The sequence below is a fragment of the Mytilus edulis genome, chromosome 5, assembly GCF_963676685.1.
Source record: "Mytilus edulis chromosome 5, xbMytEdul2.2, whole genome shotgun sequence".
NCBI classification, from domain to species: Eukaryota; Metazoa; Mollusca; class Bivalvia; order Mytilida; family Mytilidae; genus Mytilus; species Mytilus edulis.
Window position 1 is genome coordinate 52,896,598 of NC_092348.1, and position 26,856 is coordinate 52,923,453.

General features: G+C 32.2%; 1 protein-coding gene across 8 annotated transcripts in view; it reads left to right on the forward strand.

Moving 5' to 3' along the window:
* The first annotated feature begins 518 nt into the window (after positions 1–518).
* LOC139523921 (uncharacterized) overlaps positions 519–26,856 on the forward strand; it is an 84,664-nt gene continuing 58,326 nt past the window's right edge. For 4 of the 8 annotated variants that reach the window (XM_071318333.1, XM_071318328.1, XM_071318330.1 and 1 more), the window contains exons 1-3: positions 531–649; positions 22,817–22,901; positions 25,208–25,274. The gene's annotated coding sequence lies outside the window, so the exon portion shown is untranslated. Of the gene's footprint in view, positions 650–22,816; positions 22,902–25,207; positions 25,275–26,856 lie in introns of all 8 variants that reach the window. The other 4 variants (XM_071318329.1, XM_071318325.1, XM_071318327.1 and 1 more) reach the window with 3 other exon arrangements.

A 26,856-nucleotide genomic window follows, 5' to 3' on the forward strand; every position in this document is an offset into this window, starting at 1 on the left:
GGAAAATTTAGATATACTATGATATAAAATTTATGTCATGAAAAAAATCCATATTCAACCAGATCAGTCACTGTTCCAATTAATTATCGTAATTGACAAATTAGTCGTGAATAACTTGAAAAAAACCGCGAACAACATAACTTCTCAAGTGACATATTCTGATTATTATTTGTGTAACTTTGCAATGCGCAAGACTATATCGTATAGGATAAGCAGATAAGGCTCAAATACTGGAAAATTAGTGTATTCAATAATTAGCATAGGTTGGAATTTAAACTAATTACCTGTCCTCGGTCCCTTTGAAGACAGCAACTGGTGCGTGGAGCACGTGCTCGTTGTTTACAAACATCAAATAATCCTTGCGCTGGCTTACTTCATTCCACACCAGAAAAAATAATGCGTTCTATACCCAATCATAAAAGCAAAGGAATTTAATAATTATAATCAAATGTAGATATTTTATTTCAGCTAATTAATTATTCAGTCTAAATTAATTGCAATTCTGTTGCGCATGCTTCAATTAACACGTTGAACAAGTATGCTGGGAAAATGTGTATTGCCGGAAGTTGAATACACACATGTTAATTTGACAACTCAACATCAGAAACTGAAGATTTCAACATTTTGCATAGTTGCTAATTCTAATTCGGTACATGCTGCACACTGACAATTGAATGAATCCTTACTTTTAATTTTTGAATGATTAACTAAACAGGGGACAAATTATGCATTATACTGTTATCAGGTTATAGTAAACAACAATTATAAATGCATCAGTAAGAAAAAGGGGGACCTAGGCTATGTCTGTTAAATTAGAATTCAACAGCAACTTTACCACAGAATATAGATAAGAATTTACATTTAGATTTTGAAAATTTATAATCTTGAACAAATATATTGACCGTAAGCAGTTCAGATAACAGTATATATATATATACTGTTCACAGTTTAAATATTACAGCATACAAATTCATGTATATGACTTTTTTCAAACGACAAACTGCTGCTTTAGAGTCACTTTATTATCGTTCTTATCTCCACTGAATGATTGCACTGGTTGATATTGGCTTGAATTGGTATATGTGCTTCAGCTTGTTATTTGGTCTATCGATGAATGTGGATTCAAATGTTGTCATAACATAGACATCTTTAATATTTTTACAAGGTCTTTGTTCTCAGCATGTACATTTCTTGTTTTTTGTTCCAAAGATTAAGCACAAACATAAGTAGAAGACCATTTGATACTTTTTTGCCAGGAGGTTAATACATGTAATAGGGTGTGTGACATCTATTTATCGTGGATCACCAGCCCAGTAGTTGAATTAACATTGATTTGGTCATATTTATAAATTAACTGTTTACAAAAGTTTTGAATTTTTGAAGTACTAAGGCTTTTCTACCTCAGGAATATATCACCTTAGCTGTATTTGACAAACATTTTAGGAATTTTGGTCCTCAATGCTCTACAACTTTGTACTTTATTTGACCTTTTTAACTTTCTGGGATTTAAGCGTCACTGATGAGTCTTTTGTAGAGGAAACGTGCGTCTGGGGTAAATACAAAATTTAATCCTGGTATCTAGGATGAGTTTATTCATTGTACAATTTAAATTTCCAAGATCTGTGAAATATGAAAATGTTTTGAAAATAAAATCCTGTAAACACCCTAGAGAAAATAAATCTGGAATCCCAGCTGGAATTTTGATGGGATTCCAATTGGGTTCCAATTGGGATCCCACCTAATTCCAACGGGATAAAATTTCAGGAACCACAAAAAATCTGGGAATCCCGATGTAAATCCCAGTTGAAATATACTGGGATCCCACTAGGATATTGTGGGATTTCAATTGGGATCCCACTGGAATAAAATTTTGGGATTCCCGCAAAAGAAGCAGGATTCCAATGTAAATGTACGGGGATAAAATTTCGGGATTCCCATAAAAAGAAGCGTGATCCCGATGTAAATCCCAGTGGATATATACTGGGATTTTGATTGGAATATACTGGGATTCCTGGAAAAAAAGCAGGATCCCAAAAATAAATCCCAGCAGGATATACATTCACCAATTCAAATTGCACTGCCACTGGGATTCCTAGGTTATTTATGCAAAAGGATACATGACATGTTCTCCTTTCTGTAAATTAATTTGCTGTCACTGTACTTCCAACTAGTATTGCTGAGTAAATTATGGCAACTGAAATATCTCTGCAATCTGTTGGCAGCTCCATTTATAAATATCATTAAATCCCCTAAAAGTATAAAAAAAATCCACAAAGAATCATTTGATCAATACGTTTTGAAGCAACAAATTCAATAGAAATGTTATTGCATGTTTATACAGTAGATTGGAAGCTTGTCCAAATAATTATGAAGTCTTGGAAGGCTATTTTAAATTTTTTACAAATTAATTACCCTCCCCCATTTTTATCCCCTGAAGATAAATAACTAGCGACTTATTATTTTCACCAAATAAATATACACACAACTGAATTCAATTTTTACATACCTACTAGTTATGCCTGTTATGTGACAACAAGTTTATTCATTGCATATGTTAAAAATAAATATATTTTCAGTTTATGCTTTCTGACTTTCTGATGTTGATTTGCTCAAATAAAAACCATAAAAATCATAGTTCCTCAATAAATTATTTTTATAATCATTATATACACATATACACATGTTAAATTAAATTATTAATGCACTTATCTGAAAACATCTGCATTGGAATCATCTTGGTCCTCCATAAATCAGCGTAATCAGATTTTGATGACGTTTTTACCAGTACACTAACGTCAAAGTGACAATCTCGCCCCAAATTATATCGGCCAGAAGTTGATCTGTCTCCGTAACGGTATTATAAATAGATTAAGGGTATCGCATAAAAGTATTAATTACTGGCCAGTTTTTACTAAATATAAGAAAAGAATACTTTATTAATCCGCACATGGTGCATGCGGATAAGTTAGTGGCAGCATTATTTAGTACAGTATTTTCTAGGGTCGAAGTGTTCAGTACAATTGAAAACAAAGCATGCGATCATGATTTTTTTTACATTTTACATAAGTTGAGAAACCAACGTTTTACGATGTCGATCATTATCTTATCGTTGATGCCGGACGAAAACTAATAGAAAAGCACTTATGGAAACTTGGGGAACATCAGAAACGCCCAAGCTTGTCTTGCAAAACACCTGTTGACATTTCTCGGACACCCTGCTATTTTTATCGCGAAAATCTCAGCATTTTTCTGACTTATAAATATCTGTCAAACTGAATATTAAGTGACACTTAAAAGTGATTGGCTTCACCTGACAGCTTTGGTGTCATACACATTGTTAATTAACACCAATAACCTGTACTTGATGTCATCAGAGACATGTATATGTATACACAAACAAAACACTTACATATTTTCAACAACATAATTATGGTTCATACAATTTTCCGTTTTAACTAGACTGGGATCCATGCTTCAGACAGTTATCACGATTGGGATCCCGGCTTTAAACAGTTCCGATTGGGATGCCAGCTTCAGACAGTTACCCCGATTGGGATCCCAGTGTCCGATATTTATCCCGTTTCATCTAGACTGGAATCCCGGCTTCAGACAGTTTATATCCGGAATGGAATCCCAGTTTCAGATATTTACCCGAATGGGATCCCGACTCCAGATGCTTATCCCGACAATTTCACCGGGATTGCATTGGGATCCCGATGGATCCCGTTTTCATTTTCTCTTGGGCAAGAAGTGAAATTATAAGACAAGACTAGAACACACCTGTGATATCGAGGGTCTGTGACTGAATTAAAGTATATAACTATGTGTAAGCCTTATTTTAGTATTGATATTGTCATCTGATAAAGTCATGCCGATTATAAGTTTCACAGTTTTCTCTGCTTTCAAAATCTTTCTGTTTGAACCCTTGGACCTGGACAAATCAGTCATTGGTAATATTGGAGTATTCTTTAATAACAGCATTGTCCTATATTAGTTATAAATAAAGTTGAATTCTTTGATTCACTGTTTTAAGTCATGCCGGCTAACAAATTGAAAACTACCTATATGCCTTATTTTAAGTCCAGATTTTTTGTATTTGTATTGACATCTTAGAAAGTCATACTGATTAAAATACTACAATAGGGAACAATGTGACAATGATTGAATTTAGAAGTGTCAACCCTTTGATTATGACCCGTGTATATAGCAAAATCCTAAATACACCGTTTTGTGGTGCGCCTGTAAGATGCGGAACGTACAGATAAGGTAATAGGTAACAGGTGAATATATTATTTATATCGGTATCAGATTCGACCTGGAACTTGTTAATTATTGGCAATATTAATTATGTGGAAAACAAAAGGGTCTGGAGTGGTGTAATTTTTAATCAACACCATTGTCCTATATTAGCTATATATAAAGTTGAATTCTTTGATTAGTCCTTTTTACCCCATGACAGCTGACAAATTTGACCTTGTTATTTTAGTATTATAGATATATTTAAAAGGATGTATTTAAATTAAATTAAAAGGGTATGGAAAAGGAAGATGTGAAATAAAAGAAGAATGTGTCTGATGACACTAATGACCTGGTCACCTGGCTCAATCCTGGTGAAAATACTTCATAAGAGATTCTGATGTTAGTGTTTTTTATGCCCCACCTAAAATAGTAGAGGGTCATTATGTTTACTGGTCTGTGGGTCTGTTTGTCCATTCGTTCATCTGTCCCGCTTCAGGTTAAAGTTTTTAATCAAGGTAGTTTTTGATGAAGTTGAAGTCCAATCAACTTGAAACTTGTTCCCTATGATATGATCTTTCTAATTTTAATTCCAAATTAGAGTTCTGACCCCAATTTCAGGGTTCACTGAACATAGAAAATGATAGTTCGAGTGGGGCATCTGAGTACTTGGGGACACATTCTTGCTTGAGCGTGCAACAGAAAGTTTGACAATGAGGTAGTGATCTAGTGGCAACAGTGTTAAAAAACTTCTTAAAAACGTAATGTTTTAGGAGGTAGAAGACTGGATCCTTCATACTTTGTATAGTGATAACTTTTGTTATGATGTTCTGTCATATGTCCATTGTTTATGACCTCATTTTCATGATTCAGTGGCTATTTGGAAAAAAAGTTCAGTTTTATAATATTCTTTATTTCTTACTTTTTATGAGTAATAGGATAACTATATTTAGTATCTGTGTACCTTGCAAGGTCCTCATGCCTGTCAGACATTTTTCACTTAACCTCATTTTATGGATCAGTGAAAAAGGTTAAGTTTTGGTGGTCAAGTCCATATCTTAGATACTATGAGCAATACATCTCCTATATTTGATGTTTGGTATGATACCAGTATATGTTCTTCTGGTAAGTGTCATCTGACCTTGATCTCATTTTCATGGTTCAGTGATTAAAATCAATTTTTATGTTTTGGTGTCTTTTTCAAATACTGTAATGACTATACAATAGGTCAACTATATTTGGTGCATGAAAATATTTTACCATGTTCATGTCAGTCAGGTATCTATTCCTTGACCATAACCTCATTTTATGGTTCATTGCTCAATTTTAGGTTTTGTATTTCGACCTGTTTTTCTAATGCTATAAGCAATAGGTCAACCATATTTAGTGTGTGGCAGGATTGTAAGGTGAATATTTCTGTCTGGCAATAATCATTTGACCATGACCTTATTTTCATGGATAATTGGTCAGTATTATGTTTTCCTGGTAAAGTTTGTTTCTTAGATACTATAAGCAGTAACTCAACTATATTTAAAGCATGTAACAATTGTACAATTGTCTGTCTGGTAGGGTTCATCTGACTTTGACCTCATTTTCATGGTTCAATGCTTAATTTTAAGTTTTCCTGCTTACGCTTGTTTCTTAGATATATGCAATAGATCATCTATATTTAAAGCATATTCAGTGTATGAAATGTACATGTATTTCTAGTTGGGTTTTTATTAGCTCACCTGGCCCAAAGGGCCGAGTGGGCTTTTCTCATTACTTGGCGTCCGTCATCGTTAACTTTTACAAAAATCTTCTTTTCTGAAACTACTAGGCCAAATTTAACCAAACTTGGCCACAATCATCATTTGGGTATCTAGTTTAAAAAGTGTGTCTGGTGACCCGCCAAACCAACCAAGATGGCCACCTTGGTTAAAAATAAAACATAGGGGTAAAATGTATATTTTGGCTTATAACTCTGAAACCAAAGCATTTAGAGCAAATCTGACATGGGTTAAATTGTTCATAAAGTCCAGATCTATCTGCCCTGAAATTTTCAGATAAATAGGACAATGGGTTTCTAGGTTGCTGCCCCTGAATTGGTAATTTTAAGAAAATTTTGTGTTTTCGGTTATCTTGAAAATGATGATAGAGATAAACTGTAAACAGCAATAATGTTCAGCGAAGTAAGATCTACAAATAAGTTAAATGATCCAAATGGTCAGTCGACCCCTTAAGGAGTTATTGCCCTTATTAGTCATTTTTTACCAATTTTTCGTAAATTTTTGTAATCATTTTACAAAAATCTTCTCCTCTGAAACTAACGGACAAAATGTAACCAAACTTAGCCACAATCATTATTAGGGTATCTAGTTTAAAAAATGTGTGCGGTGACCCAACCAATCAACCAAAATGGCTGCCATGGCTAGAAATAGAACATAGGAGTAAAATGTAGATTTTGGCTTATAACTCTGAAACCAAAGCATTTAAAGCAAATCTTACAAAGGGGTTAACTTGTTTATCTAGTAAATATCTATCTGCCCTGAAATTTTCAGATGAATTGGACAACTGGTTGTTGGGTTGCTGCCCCTCAATTGGTAAATTTTAAAGAAATTTAGCCGTTTTTGGTTATTATCTTGAATACTATTATAGATAGAGATAAACTGTAAACAGCAATAATGTTCAACAAATTAAGATCTTCAAATAAGTCAACATGACCAAAATGGTCAGCTGACCCCTTAAGGAGTTATTGCCCTTTATAGTAAATTTTTAGCAATTTTCATTAATGTTTTCCTCTGTAACTAAAGGGCCAAGTTCATTACAGATAGAGAAAATTGTAAGTAGCAAGAATGATCAGTAAAGTATGATCTACAAACACATCACCATCACCAAAATACAATTTTGGCATGAATCCATGTTTCCTTTGTTTAATAAGCACATAGACCAAGGTGAGCGACACAGGCTCTTAAGAGCCTCTAGTCATTTATATGACCTTGACCTCATTTTTTAGCTCACCTGGCCCAAAGGGCCAAGTGAGATTTTTCATCACTTGGCGTCCGTCGTCGTCGTTAACTTTTACAAAAATCTTCTCCTCTAAAACTACTGGGCCAAATTTAACCAAACTTGGCTACAATCATTATAAGGGTATCTCATTAAAAAAATGTGTGGCGTGACCCGGCCAACCAACCAAGATGGCCGCCACGGCTAAAAATAGAACATAGGGGTAAAATGCAGTTTTTGGCTTATAACTCAAAAAACAAAGCATTAAGAGCAAATCTGACAGGGGGTAAAATTGTTTATCAGGTCAAGATCTATCTGCCCTGAAATTTTCAGATGAATCGGACAACCCGTTGTTGGGTTGCTGCCCCTGAATTGGTAATTTTAAGGAAATTTTGCTGTTTTTGGTTATTATCTTGAATATTATTATAGATAGAGATAAACTGTAAACAGCAATAATGTTCAGCAAGGTAAGATTTACAAATAAGTCAACACGACCAAATGGTCAGTTGACCCCTTTAGGAGTTATTGCCCTTTATAGTCATTTTTTAACTAGTTTTTCGTAAATCTTAGTAATCTTTTACAAAAATCTTCTCCTCTGAAACTACTGGGCCATTATAGATAGAGATAATTGTAATCAGCAAGAATGTTCAGTAAAGTAAGATGTACAAACACATCACCATCACCAAAATACAATTTTGTCATGAATCCATCTGCTTCCTTTGTTTAATATTTACATAGACCAAGGTGAGCTACACAGGCTCTTTAGAGCCTCTAGTTGGATCATGTTGAAGTTTATATGATAGTTGTACATGTAGTAAAGCTTTATATTTAGGACTATCAACATAAAATCAATGGTTAGTAAAGAAGACAAGACATTATAGTGTGTGCACTATTGTTAAAGAACTCAATTACTCTTAATAGTCATAGATATTTTTGTGCTGTGTGGTATTATCATATTTTCGTTGATTTTATTTCTTGTTTAACAACATTCCTGATAAGTTATGTTGTGTAGTGTCTCAGTTCTTGAATAATGCTTTGGTTCTTTCATTCTTTTACTTCTTATCTCTATTTTAGCTTTACTTGTCTACAAGTTTTGGTTCTGAGCATTCTGTAGAATTTTTTCATAAAATTTGGATGAAGAAAACTAAGTTAAAGTGCTGAAATGAAAATGAGACAGACAGACAGATGATCAAGGGCAACATGTAATGCTCCCTTCTCCTAGGGACTGAAGCATTAAAAGTTAAAAGAAATTGAAGTGATGATTTTTGTGTGTGAAAAGGAAAAGAACCAAAAAATAATAGTTATTTAACTTAATTTAAAAAGATTTGCAATGAACTTTATTTGGTGAGAAGTAATTATTAGATGATAATCACTTACTTTCTGTTATCATACAATTTCTTTGATAACTTAAAGGAGATATTTCCTCATTGAATTTGACCAACAGACAGACACCTGTTTTCCCTTCAGATTTAAATTATTTAATTACAACTGTATTTATCAATGCCTGGATCTCTTAATGAAATGTAGTTTTTATCTACTTTTTAATGTAAATCTGTTTGAGAGTATATATAGATGTAATTAACTAAATTAGTTTGTTGATAAAGTTGTTAGATTTACTTATCTCCTTGATAGTTTGATAATTGTTCCCAATTTTTTGATAAAAAACTTATTACCAATTGAATCCAGTGGGTGTTTATGTAATGTTTTGGAACTTTTCCATACTTTTATGTGTCTGATTAATCTATACTGCCTAAATTCAGTTTATAGTGAAGACAATGTATAAGTATTTATGATTTAACAATTAACAGCTTTGATAACTTGTTCTCAGCTCGCTATTTAACAATAAGCTAATACATTGACTATTTTGAAAATCTCTCATACTAAAAAAAAAGCTTGCCAAGTTGCAATTTTATATTCTATTTAAAAAAAACAAAGAAATTCTTAACAAAAATGTTAAAAAAGTTACAGGTTGAATTCCCTGTCTGTCTCATACCACCTGCCCATCCTTCTGTTAGTTTGATTTTGATGTTCCTTATTTGTTTTCAATCTTTGCTTTATCTCTGGTTTGTACTGACCATGGAAATGTTTTTTTGCATGAACCCCCTGAGGGGTTCATGCTTATATATTGGCGAGTTTTGGATGTGTCTATGGGCCACTCGATATCTCTCGGCCGGAAGTCAGAATAAAATTCTCGGAACGTCTCTAAAGATTTCGGTCATTTATACAAGTCCTAACAGGTTGTTATCTACGTCTTTGATATGGTCCCTTGATGGCCCTTGACGACGCAATTATATTTGTTTTAAAACGACCACAGACACTGTGTGTATCTGGGTCAATTATAACGTGGTATTGTATGTTGTCTCGATAACATCTGAACTAATTATGTTTGAAGATTTAACCACGGGATACTGAGTGTGTATTTCATCATAGACTTACGGGAGAGAAGATTCTGGTTAAAATATTAATATTTGATCGGAAAACAGAAAGATAATATTCTTATCAAAAGTATTTAATTCAGTCGGAATCAAAGAAATATATACAGAATATTTTCAGAGTTGCAATTAAGAAATAAGTATTTTATATATCAAGATACTCTGCTTTGGTATTTTTAAATATTCATTTGCAAAGGAAATATAAAAATTAAATCTAAATAAATTATTGCATCCTACAAAAAAAAATGTTTATAAACAATAATCATTATATTTCTACGTTAATTATTTCATACCATTTTAGTATTTAGGTTTTATGAGTAATTATTATTTTTTTTTTTGTATTGTAATATATCCATAAAACGGAAAGTAAGATCAATTTAGTAAATATTTAAATTTTAAACGGTCGTGAATAAAAAAAAATTGGGTGTTTTCAATTCATAAAGCATGATTTTAAATCCTTGCAACTCACAACAACCGTAAAAATAATTTACAACAATCACAACAAAATTTGATAACAACTATAATGTTGATTATTTTATACCGTTTTAGTATGGATTTAGAAGTCTTTGCTTATATTTTGTATAGTAATATATTCACATAGTGGAATGTTAGAATTTAAAAGTAGATTCATTCGATAAATAAACTGTCCATTCGTAAATACTTGACGTTCATGTTTATTGATATTATATATATTCAAAAGAATTTGAAAAAAAAATACTAACAGGAACGTTAGTTTTTCAAAAAATTTAAATTCAATTTTTGTTTGTTTGTTTTGATAGTTTAAACCCGTATAGCATCTATGTATTTGTACTATATGTAACGGTTTTGAAAATTGTATTCATTGTGTTGACCAACTATCCTACACCTTGATTCATTCACATTATAGATCACATTTCAAAAGCACACTATCGGTTTGCGTTCTCAAAAATTCCAGATAAAATGTCAATGAATCCGAGTCAAAACATTTAATGTAGGCCGTTTGACATTCGAATTCAACTATTAGATTAAGATATGTGATAGTCATGCAAATGTGTATTCTTTTCCTGAGTATCAGTGAGATGCTTTCTATTTACTATTTCGTGCGCTAAGATACTACTTGCATGCAATACTACTAAATTCACTCGTGAAAGCTAATTTTCGTTTTTATACGACCACAAAAATTTTAATTTTTCGTCGTATATTGCTATCACGTTGGCGTCGTCGTCCGAATACTTTTAGTTTTCGCACTCTAACTTTAGTAAAAGTGAATAGAAATCTATGAAATTTTACACAAGGTTTTTGACCAGAAAAGGAAGGTTGGGATTGATTTTGGGAGTTTTGGTCCCAACATTTTAGGAATTAGGGGCCAAAAAGGGCCCAAAAAAGCATTTTCTTGGTTTTCACACTATAACTTTAAGTAAATAGAAATCTATGAAATTTTGACACAAGGTTTATGACCACAAAAGGAAGGTTGGGATTGATTTTGGGTGTTTTGGTTCCAACAGTTTAGGAATTAGGGGCAAAAAAAGGGCCCAAATAAGCATTACTCTTGGTTTTCGCACAATAACTTTAGTATAAGTGAATAGAAATCAATGAAAATAAAACACAAGGTTTATGACCACAAAAGGAAGGTTGGGATTGTTTTTAGGAGTTGCGGTCCCAACAGTTTAGGAATAAGGGGCCAAAAAGGGGCCCAAATAAGCATTATTCTTGGTTTTTCGCACCATAACTTTAGTATAAGTAAATAGAAATCTATGAAATTTTAAACACAAGGTTTGTGACCATAAAAGGAAGGTTCGGTTTGATTTTGGGAGTTTTGGTCCCAACAGCTTAGGAATAAGGGGCCCAAAGGGTCCAAAATTGATCTTTGTTTGATTTCATCAAAAATTGAATAATTGGGGTTCTTTGATTTGCCGAATCTAACTGTATATGTAGATTTTTAATTTTTGGTCCTGTTTTCAAATTGGTCTACATTAAGGTCCAAAGGGTCCAAAATTTAACTTAGTTTGATTTTAACAAAAATTGAATCCTTGGGGTTCTTTGATATGCTGAATCTAAAAATTTACTTAGATTTTTTATTATTGGCCCAGTTTTCAATTTGGTCCAAATCGGGGTCCAAAATTGAACTTTGTTTCATTTCATCAAAAATTGAATAATTGGGGTTCTTTGATATGCCAAATCTTACTGTGTATGTAGATTCTTAATTTTTGGTCCCGTTTTCAAATTGGTCTACATTAATGTCAAAAGGGTCCAAAATTAAACTAAGTTTGATTTTAACAAAAATTGAATTCTTGGGCTTTTTTGAAAAGCTGAATCTAAACATGTACTTAGATTTTTTTTATTATGGGCCCAGTTTTCAAGTTGGTTCAAATCAGGATCCAAAATTATTATATTAAGTATTGTGCAATAACAAGAAATTTTCAATTGCACAGTATTCAGCAATAGCAAGAAATCTTTAATTGCACAGTATTGTGCAATAGCAAATATTTTCAATTGCACAGTATTGCGCAATAGCAAGAAATATCTAATTGCACAATATTGTGCAATAGCAAGAAATTTTCAATTGGAGTTATCTTTCTTTGTCCAGAATAGTAGTTGAATCAACTTAAATTATTGTTTTATACAATATACAATGTATATTCACTTTTACTACCAACTGATGAATTAAAACAATCTTTACCATTCAGTGATAACAAGCACTTTATTTTACATTTTAATATTTTATGATGTATTTAAATGAGTAGTTATTGTTGCAAACTCCATTAGAAATTTGAATTGAGATCAGTTTTAGAAAAAGGGAAAGGGGGATGTGAAAAAAAATGGGGGGGGGGGGGGTAAATTTTTCTCATTTCAGATTTCATAACTAAAAAGAAAATTTCTTCAAACATTTTTTTGAGAGGATTGATATTCAACAGAATAGTGAATTACTCAAAGGCAAAAAAAATATTTTAAGTTCATTAGACCACATTCATTCTGTGTCAGAAACCTATGCTGTGTCAACTATTTCATCACAATCCAAATTTAGAGCTGAATCCAGCTTGAATGTTGTGTCCATACTTGCCCCAATCATTCAGGGTTCAACCTCGGTGGTCGTATAAAGCTGCGCCGTGCGGAGCATCTGGTTGTTATCTAAATTCAGGACACGGCAGAAGGAGCTTACAATGTGACTTTGAAGCACGGTCATCCTTTCTAACGATATTCTGACCACGAGTTGTTTCTCTTTTGTTTCTTTTTTGAGTCACGTCCTATTATAAACTTTGACCTTTTCGAAAAGCTAAGGATTGTCTACCCAAGGAATAGATTCCTTAACTTTGTAATGTATTAAGCCTTTTAACTTTTTTCATTCGAATGTCACTGATGCTTTTTTTGTATCTACTGAACTCGTGTCTGGCGTACATCATTTTAATTCTGGTATCTTTCATATCTACATACCTTTTTATATAAATTGGTTATTTTGAAATTATGTACAGGTATTCATAAACTTCTGAATTAAGAAATTCTTCGGCAAAACTAAGTTTCCCTGTAGAATGTTTGAATTGATTTAAGTAAAATCAGGAGATGTTTTATTGGACCAAAATAAGTCTCTTCATAAGGGGTCCAAATCAATTGCATGCCACAGGTTTCACCGCATACAACACCTACCATGAGCAAAGACAGCTTCAAATACGAGTTGAGAATATAAAGGCATTCATGTAGGAAACAAAATATAAAGATATGATAGATAAAATAAATGCATCCAGAATTCCACATTATAAAGCAAACTCAGTAGGTTTGTGCAATTTGCATAAGTCATCCGGTTAGTAGAAATTAGAATTTGCCAAAGGGTTATAATCGGAAAAATTATGTACATTCCCAAGTAATAAATAAAATAGTCGAGCTTTAAAATAACTATTCAAATAGAAGCTGTAAATATATACTTTCAACTGACTTCTTATATTCACAGTCAATTATTTCAATTCAGAAGCAAACAAATCCAGCAACAATCTTTTCGTGACCCGGCAGTCAGCGGTCTAAGGTTCATGTATTGCTTTTCTTTTTTTAAAGAAAGCAACTTGTTTTGGTCAATGCTTATGTAGTTCGGTCATTTTCTCAGAAATTTAAGTAATAGTTCAACCTTTATTTGGTGTATTTAATGGTTTTATTGTCCTCATTGTCATGGTTCATTGGTCAATATTTGGTGTCAGATTAAGTTGTTGGTTTTTTTTATAGATATTTAAAAAAAAGGTTAACTATATTTGGTGCATGCCATGATTCTGAAAGGGAATATGTCTTTCTGACATGTTTCATTTGACCTTGACCTCTTTTTCACAATATCCCCATCAGTTGTATTTCATGAGGAAAATTGGTTGTTTATTTTTACTTTTTTTGCCATTGCATCATCATTTTGTTTTAAACTTGTGAGTTTGAAAAGCCCTTTGGTAGTTTTTGCCTCTTTTATACAAATATTCTATCAGGTGCTGATTTGACGTTTCACAGATGATATCGGATATACCAGTATATTCCTTATGACGTAACTACAATCTTTTCAGGAATGTGACCTACTGAATTAAGACTATTTAATGGGTTTAACATGAGCAGCATGGCTGGCACAACATGTGTAGCAGGATCTGCTTACCTTTCCTGAATTCGTGTTGCTTAGTCTTTGTATGTCTTGTGTACTTTTACTTGTCTGTTTGTCTTTTTATGCCCCCGCAACTAAATTATGCCCCCCCCTCCCAACTAAAAGTTGGGGAGCATATTGTTTTACCCCTGTCCATGTGTCTGTCTGTCTGTCCTTTCGTCTGACCTTCCATCTGTGTGTCCCATTATGGGTATATAGTTTTTCTGCAATACTCCTCCTACAGTTTGAATCCTAGGAAGTGTGCATGTGACCAGGGTTTTGATTTTGATTAGTATAAATTTGCTCTTTTGGGAGATAATTGAACTTTGTCATTTTTTGGAGCATTTACTTGCATAAGAGAGTGTTTCCTATAGTCTATCCTGGATGTGTACCAAACTTTGGACAGAAGTTTTTTTATGATCAAAAGCTTGTATGAAGAAGGAAATTTTGTAAAAATTATTTCCTGATTTTCCTTATATTACTTATAAATGGACTTAGTTCTTCTTCCAGTGAACATAACATACAGTCTGCAGTTAAAGTTTTTAAAACATTTATTACATTCATAAACCATCCTGGATTTTTACCAAACTTGGATAGAAGCTTCTTACAATCGAAAGATCGTATCTAGAGGAAAACTTATAATATTTGTTTTCACATTTTTGTTGAGCTTGAGACTATTAAACAGCTAAGGTAGATGAGACACTGGGTTCCACTGAAATTAATGGTGTTGTCAGTTTATTTTCGATCTATGAGTTTGAATGTCCCTCTGGTATCTTTGCCCATCTTTTATTGTTTTGGAGTCTTTGCCTGAAAAATTAAAAGAGTTGTACAATTTTGAATGCACTTGGAAGGAATTTTAGATCAATTATTTCATTTTAACTGGTGTCTTTATTACATCCTTTTTTTTGTAACATTAATTCCTCCAGCTTTTGCTTAGCTTTTGTGCATTAAACCTGAAACTATACAAAATATTCAAATGTTTATTGCAAAATATTGAAATCTACAAACTTGTTTGGTAACTTATTTTATTAATATGAGCATTAAATTGATAGAAAACAAAGAAGTTCAGTTAGTCACTTCCATAATTCATATAATTCATTTGTTATTCTATATCAAAAAAATATAAATATAGAAATGCTTTGTTTTATTTGATTTGATTTTTTGTTCTGTAATATGATCTTCTTATAGCTATATGGTTTTATTTGAAGCTAATTTGTACAGAAAATTACAAAAATTAATCTTGAGGAAAATATTATGGAATATTTAAACATGTTGATTTGATTTTTTTCAAATTACAAAATCCACGGCAGCTGTGTCCAATTAACGACTTATTCCAGAAAAACAACATATGACGTTAATCACTTTACAAATGAATGTTAAACAATCAATATTATTATTATTATTTAAGACTATATCCATGTGAATGTTTATGATAAATCCAAATAAATTAAATTCTTAACAATGGCCAGTCTTTGATGAATTTGTCCAACAAATAGCACTAAACAGAAAATTTTCTCCTTGTTGTATTTAAACAACAACTAGATGGTGTAATTAACTATTTTTCTATGTTACAAAAAAAGGGATGTAACTCTTGCTTTGGATATCAGAAATACATGCAGGGAGTTGACTATTGGAAGTATTGAAACAGTAAAAATAGTAACTCATTATACGACTGCAAAAAAATTGCTATCACAATGTCATTGTCCAAAGACATTTGGTTTGAGTGACTTCTGGATAATTTTTTCCCTTCAAGATTTAAGAAATAGATTACTAAGCTTTGCGCAACAGTACAATGTACTGAAAAACAGGCAGAAATCTTCATTTGATCATATAACTAATTTCAAGTTCTTTGACTACATTTATTCTGTGTCGGAAACCTATAATGTTTCAAATATTTAATTACAATCCAAATTCAGACCTGAATCAAGCTTTTGTTCAGGATTGGACCTGTACGGTTCTATCTAGCTGCCCTCAGGGAGGCACATTTTCTCTCTAGTTTTTGAGCACAATAATTTGCACAGTATCTTTTAGAAGCTGATAAAGTTTGAAAAGTAGAAGGGGATGTTAAATGTCCGCTGGTAAATTAACTTGTGAATTTGTAGTTATTTTGGCACAAGAGTAATTATGTCTAGCTAGAATAACTAAATGGTTAATATTATCTGAACTTTATTTCATAATATTAAGGTCTGCTTGTTACAGAACTTTGTTCTATGTAAGAGGATTATAATTGGTATACTGCATTTGTTATATTTACACTAATTTAAACTATTGACTGTAAAGAGAAATTTAAATAGAGTCAATCAGGCCAATAAGGTACCAGTACATGCTATAGTAATTTTAATATGATAAAATTTTGCTGACTTACAGTGATACATATTTGTCAGATCTACAAAGGTAATTTGATCATATGTATCACTTTTCCATAGTTATCTGTCCTTCCTTTCTAAGCACTTTTCTACAGAAGCACAGAAGCAAATAAGACCAAACACCGCAGACATTTTCTCTATTACTGTTGTCAAAAGTTTATTATTGTTCTGCAAGAATATAACACATTTTCACCAGAGCGTAGTGTTTTAAACTGCCGAAACTTCAAAGAGTTAATACTGACACTCCTTCAATCAGTTTAAAAAAATGTTTTTGACCCCTTTATCAATCAGCTAAATCTAAATGTTCTTGACACCCCCCCCCCCCCCCCTCATTTAGTTGAAAACCAAATGTTCTTGACACTGCATCACTCAGTTGAAAGCAAATGTTCTTGACTCTCCATCAGTCAGTTGAAACCAAATGTTCTTGACTCTCAAACAGTCAGTTGAAACCAAATGTTCTTGACTCTCAAACAGTTAGTTGAAACCAAATTTTCTTGACTCTTTGTCAGCCTGTTGAAACCAAATGTCTTTGACAATTCACCAATTAGTAAAAACTGAATGTTCTTTACACTCCACCAATCAGTTCAAACCACATGTTCTTTACACTCCACCAATCAGTTCAAACCACATGTTCTTTACACTCCACCAATCAGTTCAAACCACATGTTCTTTACACTCCACCAATCAGTTCAAACCACATGTTCTTTACACTCCACCAATCAGTTCAAACCACATGTTCTTTACACTCCACCAATCAGTTCAAACCAACTGTTCTTGACTCTCCATCAGTAAATAGAAACCAAATGTTCTTGACTCTTCATCTTTAAATAGAAACTAAATGTTCTTGCCTCTCCATCAATCAGTAGAAACCACATGTTCTTGACTCTCCATTAGTCAGTTGCAACCAAATGTTTTTGACATTTCATCAATCATTGAAACCAAATTTTGTTTATCATTCATCAATCAGTTGCAACCAAATTTTCTTGACTCTCCATCAATCAGTTTAAACCATGTGTTCTTGACTCTCCATCAATCAGTTGCAACCAAATGTTTTTGACATTTTATCAATCAGTTGCAACCAAATGTTTTTGACTCTCCATCAATCAGTTTAAACCATGTGTTCTTGACTCTCCATCAATCAGTTTAAACCATGTGTTCTTGACTCTCCATCAATCAGTAAAAACCATGTGTTCTTGACTCTCCATCAATCAGTTGCAACCAAATGTTTTTGACTCTCCATCAATCAGTTTAAACCATGTGTTCTTGACTCTCCATCAATCAGTTTAAACCATGTGTTCTTGACTCTCCATCAATCAGTAAAAACCAAATGTTTTTGACTCTCCATATCAGTTGCAACCAAATGTTTTTGACTCTCCATCAATCAGTTTAAACCATGTGTTCTTGACTCTCCATCAATCAGTAAAAACCAAATGTTTTTGACTCTCCATCAATCAGTTGCAACCAAATGTTTTTGACTCTCCATCAATCAGTTTAAACCATGTGTTCTTGACTCTCCATCAATCAGTTTAAACCATGTGTTCTTGACTCTCCATCAATCAGTTTAAACCATGTGTTCTTGACTCTCCATCAATCAGTTGCAACCAAATGTTTTTGACATTTCATCAATTAGTTGCAACCAAATGTTTACAACAGCAAATGTATGCATATAGAAAACTCTTTTTATACGACTGCAAAAATGGAAAAAAAAATTGGTCATATATTGGCATCACATCGTGTAGACTGATGATTTCTGGATAATAACTTTAGTATAAATAAATAGAAATCAATGAAATTTGAACACAAGGTTTATAACCACTAAAGGAATGTTGGGATTGATTTTGAGGGTTTTGGTCACAACAGTTTAGGAATAAGGGGCCAAAAAGGGGCATAAATAAGCATTTTCTTGGTTTTTGCACAAGAACTTTAGTATAATTAAATAAGGCCAAAAGGGTCCAAAATTAAACTTTGTTTGGTTTCATCAAAAATTGAATTATTGGGGTTTTTTGATATGCTGAATCTAACCGTGTACCGGTATTTAGATTTTTAATTTTTGGTCCCATTTTCAAATTTGTCCAAATCAGGGTCCAAAATTAAACTTTGTTTAATTTCAACAAAAATTAGATATGTGGGGTTCTTTGAAATGCTGAATCTAATTATGCATTTATATTTTTATACAACCGAAAAATTAAAAAAAATTTGGTCATATAGTGGTATCACGTTGTCATCATCAGCGTTGTCAGTGTCATCTGAATAAGGATGGTTTCCGGATAATAACGTTAGTATAGAAATCAATAAAATTTTAACATAAGGTTTATCACCACTAAAGGAAGGTTGGGATTGATTTGAGGGTTTTGGTCCCAACTGTTTAGGAACAAGGAGCCAAAAAGGGGTCAAAATTAGTATTTTTCTAGTTTCGAGACAATAACTTGTGTGTAAGTGTATGGATCATTCTGAAATTGAAATACAAGGTTCCATTCAAAAAAAGGAAGTTTGGGATTGATTTTAGGGGTTATGGCCCAAACTGTTGAGGAATTAGGGTCCTAAAAAGGGCAAAAAACAATACTATTCTAATACATTGTATAAATTGTTTATTTCTTAACCAATTTCAATTGGGTTTTATTCTTGAATTTTTGGGTTTCTTAAATATGCTGAATCTATCAGTGGAATTGGAATTTGGTCCTCATTTGTAAATTGGTCCACATGAGGTCCAAAGGGTCCAAAATTAAACTTTGTTTGATTTCATCAAAAATTGAATTATTGAGGTTCTTTGATATGCTGAATCTAACTGTGTATTTAGATTTTTAATTTTGGGTCCTGTTTTCAACTTGGTCTACATTTTGGTCCAAAGGGTCCAAAATAAAAATTAGTTTGATTTTATTAAAAATTAGTTCTTTTGGTTCATTGATATGCTGAATCTAAACATGTATTTAGATTTTTTATTATAGGCCCAGTTTTCAAGTTGGTCCAAATTTGGGTCCAAAATTTAACTTTGTTTGATTTCATAAAAAAATGAATTCTTGGGATTCTTGATATGCTGAATCAATCCATGGCCATTTATTTAGATTTTGGATATTGGACCTTAAAAGGTAAATTTAATTTTTTTAAGTTTATTAGATCACATTCAATCTATGTCTTAAACCTATGCTGTGTCAACTATTTAATCACAATCCAAATTCAGAGCTGTATCAAGCTTGAATGTTGTGTCCATACTTGCCCCAACTGTTCAGGGTTTGACCTCTGCAGTTGTAACAAGCTGCACCCTGCGGAGCATCTGGTTAAGAATTTAAAAATAGGAAAATGGCATGATAGAATCAAAAATTGAAAAAAGACTGGGATTACATTATGGTCAAAAGAAAAAGGGAAAAAACACCAAACTGCAGTTCACAAAACACTACATAGAGAACTGGATTTGAGAGAAAAGTAGATTTTTTTTAAATGGGAGTGGGGGAAAGGAGGGTAACTTAGATGCTGTAAAAATTATCCAAAATGTACAGTATTTTGTAATCTTCCATTCTATGTGCATATATTTTTCTTATCTCTTACCAGTTTTCCCACTCCTTAATTTTGTTTATATTCCCAAATGTTACTTAATATGGTGAATATAGCCAATTTATTGATCAAATTATACACCAACCTTCTAAAATGTATTTATAATAGATGTACAGACTAATGACTATGTTTAATTAAACTAGCACCCATTATCTTAAATGAGGTCAATCAATAATGTAACAACATGTTTTTCGATTCAGACTAAGGTTAATTACTGATTAAGTGTGATTAGTTTATTTATATGTAAGATATGGATGTGTCTTTGAAATCTGAATATTTCATGTGATGTTAAGAAAGAATTATATTAATACATGTCAATAATAGGAGATATTGGTTAATGTTCATAACAAATCAAATTTACTTGTACTAATGCCTTTGTTGTTCTACCAAATAATGTAGAAGTAATCAACTATAGGTCACAGTATGACCTTCATTAATGAGTAGACCAATACCTCATAGCACTCTTAAAAGGCCCTGAAAAGACTAATGTAAAATAATTTAAACAAGATAACTAACATCTTGATTTATTTAAGAATAAAGAAAAAAAAACAAATATGTTATACAGTAACAGGCACCATCTGAATTACAAGCTCCTGAATTTGGGTAAAGCAAACCTCCCTTAAAATTGGGCTGCTACATATAAACAGCACAACATTAGAATGTACTATAAAATTCAGTTGAAAATGGCTTAACTCATTATATAAATACAAAGTACAAAACACTTAAAACTCAGAGTACAGATCTGGCAGTACTCTCAGTTACTGAAAGCTAGATCAAGCCTTCAACAACTCAAAAAAATATCATGTATCTTTGACTAAAATATCAATTGGTAACCCAACGTCCAATGAATATACTGTAAGATGCCATTATCAGTCAGGCTTTAACTGACCCCTAAACTAAAATGTGTACCAGTTCAGCAGTTTACAAATTACCACAACAAGGTCACAACTTCTAACTAAGCAGCCAATGGATGACCATTATGGCTACAAGTCCACATACTTTCTTTTGGAACAAAGGTTCTATTTTGAGAGTTATAAATGGAATAATATATACAAAAATACTGAACATAAAACAAGTAAGATTTATGGTACTGGTAAAATAACTCTTGAGCCAGCAAATCAAAAATACAATTGAACTTAAATAAGACATGTTGAAGTAAAATATTAAATCTAATAACAGAGCCTAATGAAATGTTTGCATAAAAATATGAGAAACTGATATATATGAGAAATGCTGTTGTAAAGAAATCAAATACTAGCTGTTAATTTTATAATATGAATACCAACAGCATGTTACACAAGTTCAAAAAGTAAGATTCTTGTTAACCCAATTATTTTCTGTATTGCCATTTAAAAAAGTGAACAAAATACTCTTGATAATTTCTTTTAAAGAAATGAGAAATTAGTTTTTATATTGTATCTGAAATGTAATATTATTTCTCATGTTAAAGAAATTAAACATAATAATTTTTAAATTTTGATCAGCAAGGTATATGCACAAAATTGGAAGATGTACAGTGTTTAAATCAAAACATAAGAAGAATATTTTTATAATATAGAAATTTTCTATATTGATGTATATGGGGGATAATTTCTATAAAACTTTATTCCCTTTTGGTCCGTAATTGTCCAAATCTGCCACTAGTGAAGAAGAGAAATTTTAGTAAAATGTTCCTAGTATTAAGTAATGGTGTATTAATGTCAATAAGACAACAATTCTTTGATAATTTCTTTTCTAGTATCAAAAAGATCACAAGAATACTATTTTCACTCAAAACTGAACTGATGGTCAATTACTTATGCATGCAATATATTTTCTAAATAAACAATATGGACAAATTGACTACTATCATATTACCAATTTGGCTTATTTTATTATTTTTCAACATACACTGTGGTAGGACATCCTGGTACATGATCAAGTAAGAGCAAGTCAAAGTAGGAAAATTTAGCTTTCAATCCGTGCAATTTAGAGCTAAATTAACTGTTTTATGTTTTTATACACAGCAAAATCAATGGAAAACAGAAAAAAATCCACAAATTTTGCTGATTGTAAACATCGTTTTACTTACTTGGTTGCTCTTACTGGACTGTCCACCAAATGTCTTACCACAGAGATGGACTCCATGTTGAAAAATTATAATCATTTTAGTGCTGACATAATCCTGATTTTGTTAGTATGCACCTACCTTGTCATGTTTGGATTGTATTGCAATATAAAGCAGAATCTAGTTGCATAGACCTGCAATATATATCAATGACGGATTCTATAGTGTTATATTGGCATGTTCATTTTAAGAATCTAATACCTAGCCAGATGAAAGACTTGAAAAACTGAAATATCCAAAATTAAGATTTGTCTCTTTTTGACGAGACTTCTTTTTCTAACTATCAATTGGTTTAAAAACTTAAAGAACTCTCTGGAAAATATGTGTGTATGTTGTCTAGTCTAGGAGGTTAATAATTGACCATTCAATAGCAGTCTCTAGCTAACATTCAAAAGTGAACCCTAACTAAGCATGGTGAGGAATTAAGATATTACTTATCAAATCGATTGGTTTGGCAATAGTGCAACAGTCATTGCTTTAGAGTGTTTCTCTGACTATATATATCTATAATTTAACCATATTAACTGTTACAGTTGTGTAAAATTGGTAACTCTGTTTTCAGATAACAGCCGACAGCTGCCACTGTGACAGACAGGAAAAGTTGAACTGTTTGATGAAAATATGCAGTAAATAATAGACAGATATTTGTAAGTAACCTTGCACTAATGTCCAAATATATGATGCTTCTTGTATAAATGTTTAATTTAAGAATGCTTGCTCCTCTATTTAAAAATAACAAGTGTTTAAACTTTTAAAACACTGTTACAAGTTAAACTGATAGTATATAAGATATTAAATTTTAAAAGAATGATAGGTCCTTCTTGTTTTAGAGATATCATCAATGAAAATAAGGTGGGGAAATCATTTTCTCTAGAAATCATATATTTAACATTAGCACCTTTTTTCTTTGGAAAACTATGAACAAATAACCAGGATTTTATAAACTTTTAAAAAAAGGCTTTCTAAACTAAATTCAATAAAATTATAAAAAGAAAAGTAAGGGTTAGCAGGCAAGATGATTTACTGGCACTATATGGATAAAACAAGAGAATTCCAAATATCTGACAAAAAGTTAAAAGCAAGAGTAGATAACATCCTTAAATACTTATGTCATGATTGTGCTGTTAAGATTGCAGTTTGTTTTAGCATAAATATAATAACCATAGATATGGCTATTATATCTATGGTTTAAGTGAAGCCTGAACCAAGTCCCAGATAACTTTCTCCTTTTATGTCATTAGGATCAGCTTGTGTGATGATCAATTATATGTACCTACAGCTATAACAAATGTTTCAAAAAGTCTGAATAGTAGAATTATCAGTAGTTATAAGACCTTCTCACAGATACTGTAAGTTGTCGGTAGACAACATTTACATTAGAATTATAACAAAAATAGATGGTATTTTGGGGGTATTATTGTGTTATTTGGTCTTACAAACATCTACTTCACATTATGTTTTTGTCATGATAACAATATGAAGACAATCACACATATAAAGGATACTCAATAAAAGACCTGATAGAAGTAATAATGAAACTGTAAACTGTCAACTTATATTTTTTTATTGCCAATGAGATACTATTGATTAACAATGAGATGATTGATTGCCAATGAGTTATGATTGATAAGGATATATTATTGATTAACAATTGAGATGATTGATTGCCAATGAGATACGTTTGATTCCCAATGAGATACTTTTGGTTGCCAATGAGATACTATTATTGATTGTCAAGGATATACTATTGATTAACAATTAAGATGATTGATTGCCAATGATATACTATTGATTAACAATGAGATGAGTGATTGCCAATGATATACTATTAATTAACAATGAGATGATTGATTGCCAATGAGATATGATTGATTGCCAAGGATATACTATTAATTGCCAATGAGATACTTTGATTGCCAATAAGATACTTTGATCACCAATGAGATACTTTGATCACCAATGAGATACTTTGATCGCCAATGAGATACTTTGATCACCAATGAGATACTTTGATCACCAATGAGATTCTTTGATCTCCAATGAGATACTTTGATTGCCAATGAGATACTTTGATCACCAATGAGATACTTTGATCACCAATGAGATGCTTTGATCTCCAATGAGATACTTTTAATTGCAATGCAATATTTTACAAGAAAAAAGATGTGGTCAATAACAGTTCACTGTACAGTTGTCAACAATGAGCTAAACCTATACCTGGATTTGTTTTTTCTCAATTGATTTATGACTTTTGAATACTACTGTTGCCTTTATTTTATTTATATATGCAGTAAGTTATAAAAGGCCTTTGGAGGGGTGGGGGGGGAATACAACTGCGAAATAAAATTGAGAATGGAAACGGGGAATGTGTCAACTTTAGAGACAACAACCTGACCAAAGAGCAAACAACGGCCGAAGGTCATCAATACAGCAAGAAACTCCCGCACCCGGGGGCGTACTTCAGCTGTCCCTAAACAAAAATGTATACTAGTTCAGTGATATTGGACGTCATACTAAATGCCGAAATAAACACAAGAAACTAGAATTTAAAATCAAACAAGACTAACAAGGCCAGAGGCTCCTGACTCGAGACATGCTAAAACCAATTTTGAATCTTCCTCAGCTAATTCAACATTAGCCTAATATTGAAATTATAAAGCACTCATTGACGAGTGGTCAATCCAGAAATTTCCATAAGGGGGAGGGGGATTGACTATCTAAGAGGGGGCCTGCTCCAGTCATGTTTCAGTAGTTCTATATAATCAACCAATTTTTCCCACAAAAGGGAGGGGGCCTCTAAATCCACCTCTGTTGACTCGGATAAAATGACACTTTTCTAAATGCCAAGCGCACAAATTTGGTTGATATTAAGTACATGCCATAAAAGTGAATATAAAATTGGCCACTTGCAAAATAATTGATTTTGGTTATAAATACTCTGATCCTATTGCAGCATAATGACATACATTTGAGTTGGGGACAGAGAGAAAAAACTAACTTGCAATTAAGATAGAAAAAAAGTAAGTTTGACATTGAAAATTGGATATTATTTTAAATCAAAATTTATGTATATATATATAGCAATGTTGCAGGTCAGCTAGTTGGTGTTGCCTTAGAGGGGGCACATTCTCTTACTCCTTTATATCATCTTCTTTTCCAACCTTGCTTTGTGAGGTAAGGCAAAGGTCAAAATTTAGTTGCCATGAAATCAAGATCAGTAAGGACACTATTTCAAAATTAAAAACATTTCTAGCTATCAGGTGGAAAGAAAATGTCTATTATCTAAATAAAATTAAACCATTTTAGATAAGTTATTTCAATATTTATTAAATTACGTTTCTTTTGTTTGACCTCTTTGACCTTGCTACCTGTAGGAATTTCCACTTTTGTTGATTAATGAGTGTGGTTTGAATGCTGTGTGGTTTATAAGGATCAGAAGATCATATATTGATGTATGATTTACGTATTATGATACTTTCAGAGGCATTTAAAGTGAAAATATCTATATCATTTAACTTTTGAACAATTGTTTTGTGTGTCAGTTGAATGAGACAGAGGATTAAAATTATTTTTAATTTTACTTTTTATAATGCAATTAAGTTGTTGGATGACAAGTATTTACCAAGCTTCCTTGTGTGCTAGCTATTGGTTACAGCATGATTAGAACTTTTGGGGTGGGATGTAAAATATATATTAAGAAAAAAAAGTCAGCAAAGCAAATTAAGTAAATATATAATAGAATTCATTGTAATATATAAAAAAGAAGATGTGGTATGATTGCTAATGAGACAACTGTCCACAAGAGACCAAAATGACAAAGACATTACAACTACAGGTCTTCATATGGCCTTCAACAATGGGCAAAGCCCATACTGCATAGTCTGCTATAAAAGGCCTTGATATGACAATGTAAAACAATTCAAACGAGAAAACTAACAGCCTTATTTATATAAAAAAATGAACTAAAAACAAATATGTAACACATAAACAAACAACAACCACTGAATAACAGGCTCCTGACTTGGGACAGGCACATACATAAAGAATGTGGCAAGGTTAAACATGTTAGCGGGATCCCAACCCTCCCCCTAACCTGAGAAGGTGGTATAACAATACATCATAAGAACAAACTATAAAAATATGAGGAGATAAATTTAAAGTATATCACTTTTCTGGGAGTGGGGTATATATTGCAATCTTCTTGTCTGCTTTTTCATCCATCAAAAACATTTGTTTTCCATAAATATCTTAGGTACTATTGAATAGAAGGGCTTCAGATTTTGTCTGCAGCCTGCCAGTGATGATTTATAACTTGAAGCATATGAGCACTATTTGAGTCTGTCAGGGACACATACCTTGTATTTGACATTGACAAGTTGTAACATGCAAGTGCTTGTCTGAAATGTCAGAGACACCAACCTTGTTTTTGACATGGACAAGTTGTAACATGCAAGTGCTTGTCTGGTCTGTCAGAGACACCAACCTTGTGTTTGGCATTGACAAGTTGTAACATGCAAGTGTTTGTCTGATCTGTCAGGGACACCTACCTTGTGTTTGCCATTGACAAGTTGTAACATGAAAGTGTTTGTCTGATCTGTCAGG